The sequence below is a fragment of the Coffea arabica genome, chromosome 2c (assembly GCF_036785885.1).
Source record: "Coffea arabica cultivar ET-39 chromosome 2c, Coffea Arabica ET-39 HiFi, whole genome shotgun sequence".
NCBI lineage: Eukaryota > Viridiplantae > Streptophyta > Magnoliopsida > Gentianales > Rubiaceae > Coffea > Coffea arabica.
In genome coordinates, this window is record NC_092312.1 from 66,334,917 (window position 1) to 66,341,629 (window position 6,713).

General features: G+C 34.3%; 1 pseudogene; it reads right to left on the reverse strand.

The window, feature by feature from the left end:
• Positions 1 to 2,378: 2,378 nt before the first annotated feature.
• Positions 2,379 to 6,007, reverse strand: LOC113723604 (protein NPGR2-like; annotated as a pseudogene).
• Between the last annotated feature and the right edge of the window lie 706 nt (positions 6,008 to 6,713).

Consider the following 6,713-nt stretch of genomic DNA (forward strand, 5'->3'; position numbering starts at 1 on the left):
GTAAATAAATCACTTGTTCTAACTAAATCAAAATGGCTATATAGCTTAACCTATTAAATAAGAAATACCGCCAAATCAAATTATATAGGGAAATATTATTTGCACTCGCATTACTCCAGTTTCATCTTGATGAGATCATATTATTCTTGTTCTAATTTCTTTTCATATCCTATCTTGTGTTCACATGCAGGGAAGTTGGATACAATTGTCATCCAAAAGGTAAAAAAAAAAAAAAAAAAAACTTTTACTTCTCTTTTTCTAAATCTATATAACTATTTTTAATTAATTTTTTATATTCTTATTTCAATTTCAATTTTGCAAATTTTTTATTACAATTGAGGTTCTATTGCATTATCTGGATACTAGATGTTGTTATAATTTTGTTGAAATATACTACTCCCTCCATCCCATATATTTAGTTATGTTTGAGGATACATATTTTTTTATGTATAATACATTCTACCAAAGAGTTTTTCCTTTTGTTTCACTTTTGCCCTTAATTATGTGCTTGTCAAAGTAAAATGTACAAAGCAATTCCATTATATTTGTCTTTATGCATTATTAATGAAAGGCATAAAGGAAATTTCAGAGTATAAAGTAGTTAGAAATGTCAAACATGACAAATATTTTGGGACAACCAAAAAATGAAAATATGGCACTTTCAATGGGATAGAAGGAGTAAAAGCTTCACTCCCTCTATGGTGGCTATATGAGCTATTCTTAGTAGATTTTTTGAAGTATTAGTGTCCTATAGATGAGACATTGTAGTTATACTCAGTTTTGGTTATCTTTGATTTATTTATTTATTTTGGGGCTTGAAATTTGGAGTTTGCTTATATTACATTGTTAGAAGTTTTGTAGAAAACAAAAAATACATATTAGTGACAATTTTAAATTAATTATTTTAATGTGTAATGGAATGATTAATTGGTTTTAGAGTGTAAGAGAAAATCTAATAAAGTTAACTCATAGGCAAAGAGATGAAATTAGGGAGGGGGTAATATGGTTTCATCAAAATAAAATAGGATAGTGGGAGTGCAAATAATATATGAAGAATGTAAATAACATTACCCATTATATATTACATTAAGATTTTGACATTACTAGTTTGCCACTATTACCAACTATTCATTCCATCCTAAATTCATAATCATACACAAAAATACACCTAAATTTTTGCAAATGAGCACTAAAGAATAATTTGTGAATTTCATTCAGAGTGCAAACTCATCCTCTTTGATTTACAACTATTCACTAGCAATGTTTTACTCAAAACTTTCAATACTTACATCCGCTTATTAGAATTTTTTTGTTATCTTTGAAATCTTTAATCTAGTTTGATTGTTAGAAAAAAAAAAGGTAGTTTTCTTATTGCTAGTGGCATTAGCCTATTGTACCAAGGGGTTTGATCCCATTCCCAATGACACCGATTTTATCTTCTTTGGAAGAGGCTTAGTCAACATACATAATAATGATGGTGCCATCAATCAATATTTGTTTATATTTTGGGATAGAATTCAATATTTTTTTAGTGTATTCATATTTTAGGCTTATATAGTGAATTTATCATTATAAACTTTGTTCAATGCTCTAAACATAATTGCTTCCCAATGGAATGCAAAGAACGGGTTGTAGCTACCACGACTTGACATCAAACAATAAAGGCCTTCTATCATTCTGCTTCATTCAGAGCTGCAAGTTAAGCTGCTATAAGTTTACCTTCCATGGTAGAATGAGCAACGAAAAAGATTCCATTTAAGAACTTCTCTTTCTCCTTATGTAGGCCTGATACCTCGTTTTCAAAAAAAAAAAAAAAAAAGGATTTGTAATTTGATTTAAATCAGTTAAAGTCCAATTTTCTTATATTTGACTTTTTCATATATTTCATTTGGTTTCCTTGTTTAGAAAGGCGATCACTAAAGTATAATTTAAAAAGATCGAATTCCCGATCCATGGAAATAGAATGAGTACATTAACATTTTTATAATTTGAACGGAAAAAATCAATGGAGGTGGAACTTCAGTTTCTCTCAATTCCATCCATCAAGATTTAAAAGAAAATAATATCACTGGAATGGACTAGGGGCAGATACATTGGAATTTTGATGCAGTGGTCTAATTGTTATACTTTTTACATAATGTGATGTCCTGTTGTTACATTCACAAATTATAGATAGAACTAGGAGGTATAAAACGCGCGATGCGCGTAGGTAACTAAAGACAATATGCCCTGCCAAGTATGAGGATCAAGGGAGTGATTGAATTTCGGTACATTCTTCTTTTATCCAGCATGTTATGCAAATTTATTTATTTTTTTGTATATCAATATGAATTTGCATGGCAGTTGACAAAGGGAAAAATAGAACTGAGCCATATAGATTAAGGTTGATAATCCAAAGTGCTATAAACTTCAAGGAAGTGCAGAGACTTTAAATCTATTCCATTACATGAATTTGGCAATGATTCTGATAATGTAACCCACAAAGAGACTCGGTAAAAGAAGCATCAGTTGTTCTCAAGTTGACACTGCAATGTCCTCCTTTCCCTATTAACGGTACCAAATCTAGTTTGACTACTGATTCTCTGCAATGCTGTAATCAAAACCATTTAATGTGTAGTATATATCCTACTATTTCCTAATTAAAGTTACAATGATTAGTACCCACTACAATGGAGAAGCAGAGAAGTCCTTCGATGAAGCCCGCTAGATTTCTGGTGTTTCCTCTTACAATCTCTTCCTCTTTAACCTTTCTCGTCGTCTTTTCCATTTGGGTTCTCAAAGCTATCTCTCCATTTCAACGCCAACAGTCCCCTCCCCTTCAACCAAACTCCTCTGCAGAGTTCCTGTCCCCGCAAAGTTTGGAAGCCAATAGCAAAGCTAGAACACATGTCGGATCAACCGCCCTACTCAACAACTTCCTTGACAAATTCAAAGCAGCCCATTTATCGCCTTCTCCATAATAACAGAGGGCTAGCTTCTCGTACCTATCTTTCTGCTCTATTGTCCTCGGAAGCAATTCTTCCACTTGGTAAGCTAAAGCCCTTAAACCCCTTGATACAGACAATGCATAAGTAAGGTGATCCAAAACCGATGGATCCCACTCAATTCTTTTGAGAGAAACTTTTCTCAATAGAATCATCAAAAGAAGAATAGATTCTTCAATATTGTTTCTAGGAACAAAGAACTGTCCATTTGGGATCACACGTTTGGAGGGTTTGCCTCACCTTCACTGTAAAGAAGAAAGACAGCAAACTCTTTTTGAATCCTGGCAACAGTGTGTGCATCAAGATTCCATGGATGAAGAAGGGACCTCCGGTATGAAATGATTCTCTCACTGGGAAAATCAGCAAGTTTCCACAGTTCTGGAAGTAACTCAACAGCCTTGCTCAGTGTTTCCTGCAATTTACAATCAGCAGCAAAGTTTTTAGGCAAGTCTGCTGCTAATGAAGATTCAACTATGTCTAGAATAACTGAGCATGATTGAACAGCTTCTGCAAGATAATAGGAATTATGTATTATCCAGAAAATAAAAATTTATGTGTTGGCCTTGGAAATCCTCCTTCTCTTTGTCACCAATACAGAGGAAAACTTGGAAAATTTGCAAAAAGCAAGAGCTTTACATTCATGCATGTCAGTGTTAGAATACAAACCCCCAAAACACAAAGGGAAGTACAAAAGCTAGGCATAAGTGTTATTCAATAGAAATGATCTCGCTTACATCAGTCGGTAGACCGAATTAAATAGTTATATATCCATTGCATTGCAAATTTAAAAATTTCAGTAGTAGTAAATCTATTGCCCACAAATTCCAGTACAATGAAATACACCACCATCTCTGTCATGAAATTATAGAAAGTCTTTTGGAATCCAACTTCTGAGTCAAGGTGTTTTGATTGTGGTAGCCCTCCAAGTTCAAATTTTCAATTGCATGAAGCAGAAAATTATAGTAATACATGGGACAGTACTGGGAGAATAACAAAATGAGGGGGCAATCTCTATTTTCCAAGTAATCTGGCAAAAGGGCAATAAATGTCAGGAAAAGTCTTACAAGCATTTTAAGAAAGTGACCGTAAAATCTAATAATTATGAGCAATAAAAAATGTACTGTAGTCTTAACATGACATCACTATCAAAAGAACATCTAAGAAGAATGATCAGAGTGCAGCAAAAGTAGGTAAAGACATTCAAAACTCAAAAAACCAGCAGAAATGTATGATATGGACTTATAGAAAACAGATTGAAGTTTCACCAAGTAGTTGAAAACTACCTTTATATCTCCCGAGAGCCTCAAGAGATTTCGCTTTTAGAAATATTGCTTCCAGGAGCAAATTAACAGCATGTAATGACATGGGCAGCGAGGAATAATTTTGAGATTGTTTTTTGGGATGGTCTCCTCGTCTGGTAAGTGTGATTTTCATCTTCAGAGTAACTGTAACAATATTGATTCCTTCAAAAACATGTAAAGTAGCTTCTATGTTTCCCTTTTGATATTCATATCTTCCTAACAGTGCTCTAGCTTCCTGAAAAGTAAGGACAAATTAGTGCAAGCAAAGGATCAGCCAAGAAATCATTTAACTTTGAAAAAACACAAATTAAGAAAGCATTCACAAGCAAGAAACTGCAAAACTTAAGTAAAAGATGTTCAGAAAAGAAAGCTTTTCACAACCCCTCATAATTCAAAGAACCACTCTCACGCAGAGACGATTCAACCTCTTCAATGTTGCCTGCATCAGGCTTCATTTCAGCTTCTCTAGCTTGAGAAGAATAAACACTTGTGGAACAATCTTTAGTTGCAAGTGATTCAGAAGAAGGGATCATTTCATCTGCTTTTGCAAGTTCCCCTAAGCAGAGGCAATTCATGGCCTTTCGCAATTTAACTTTAACTTGAGCCATTTTCTGCTCTTTGCCCAACTTTTCATTCCTCATGCTTTGTCACCAGTCTCAAAAATCTTCAGCATGCAACAACATAGGGAATAACAAATTAGAATCCATTCCTTAAAGGGAAAAAACTAATTGCAATGAATCCTGTCCAGAGATTCAGTGAAGGGATATGCCAATGGTAATTAAGAAACATAGGCATCTCGACCTTAGAAAAAATGAGAACCTATTTTATGCATGGCTGAATCATGAAAAACACAACAAAAGAGGAAGTAAATACTGAGGAAACATTCCTAAATAAGAACAGAACTATAACAATGCAACACAAAGATCATTTCAGAAATGGGAACCTTTTTAGCAATCAGTATAAAGCAACATATTCGGAACTTATTCTCAAAACCTTGAGCCTGATATAATCAATTTCATCATCAAAAGCAAATAAATTTCCTTAAAATCAAAAAAATTCTAAAAGCCCATTTCAGATTTCAAAACATGAACCTATTTCAGAACGTCTGAAGCCAGAATTATGGGACTTGGATCACAAAATTCACAAACCAAAACCTCAACCCAACACAGCAAGCTACCAAACAGATGAAGTAAAATCCCATAGAATATTACCAAAAAAGAAACCAACTGCAAACAACACAAACAATGACACCTATCAAACTTGATGAATCAAAATTAAAACAAAAAATTCTCACCTTTCACTATTCTTGGGAGAAAAAAAGGGATGACAGAGCTTGAAAGCCGACAAGGCATCACCACCAAGCTTCATCTCTTATGCCCAATTTTAAATTCCCACTTTGAAGGCAAATTTGGTATGATCCCGTGGTCTCGAAAACTCTAGATCCTCATGTTTTCCAGGGAGATCTTTCAGTAAAAAGCATCAATTTCTTCAGTCCCCTCCAGGGCCTCGAACTCATTCCAGAGTGTCAATATAATAGGCTTCATGCTTCAATCACAGGGCCAAACAAACAAAAGTTATGAAATCAAATACAACCAGTACCAATAACAGACAGAACAAAAATAAAATCGACACGTACTCATAATTAACAATTACATAGTCCCGTGCAACAGATGGTCCCCCTTCAAAATAAACATCCCTAGCAGGAAAAGCACAGAGAACAATTCCCATGATATCTGCCAAGTTCAAAAAAAAAAAAACCAGTGAAAACCAGAACATACAGATATAGTTGTATCCATTGCATAGAAAACAGATTAATCAATAATGCATTACTTATAAACTTTTTTGTCTCAGCAACAGTGTGACAAGAAGAAATAGAAGCCAACGCAAAATAATATGGAAGTTTTGGAGCCTCTATTTCAAATACTTCATCAAGCACAGTTTCGTCGGTCAAAACCCAATAATAGGTATAAGATCCAACAGCCACGCAATCAGGGATCTTATAAACACGAGCCTTGGATATACGGTACTTTCTAAACGGTACAAGTAACTGGCTAACACAATCAATGTTACCATCAATTGCAAGTGCAGTAACCTTCACGCCCTAAAAGAAACAAATGCACAGTCAGTGAAAGCATCAAGGAAAGTAAAACAACAGATCAGCAGAAATCTATACCTGGAAATCACAAAAAATAAAGTAGCGGAATTTTTTCGGTAAATCGCTTCCATAGGTTGTCTTTACATGCGATGCCTCGATAAGTTGAACTTGACACGTCCAATGAACCAGGCAAGAATCAACCTCCGGCGTGCGTGCGTAATATCCCCTCAATATGTTCTGACCACATAACTAAAGAATAGGAACAAAGATAAAAACCAATTAGAAAAAGAGCATCCCAAAAAAATGACAGCAACACACAATAAAAGCCACCAC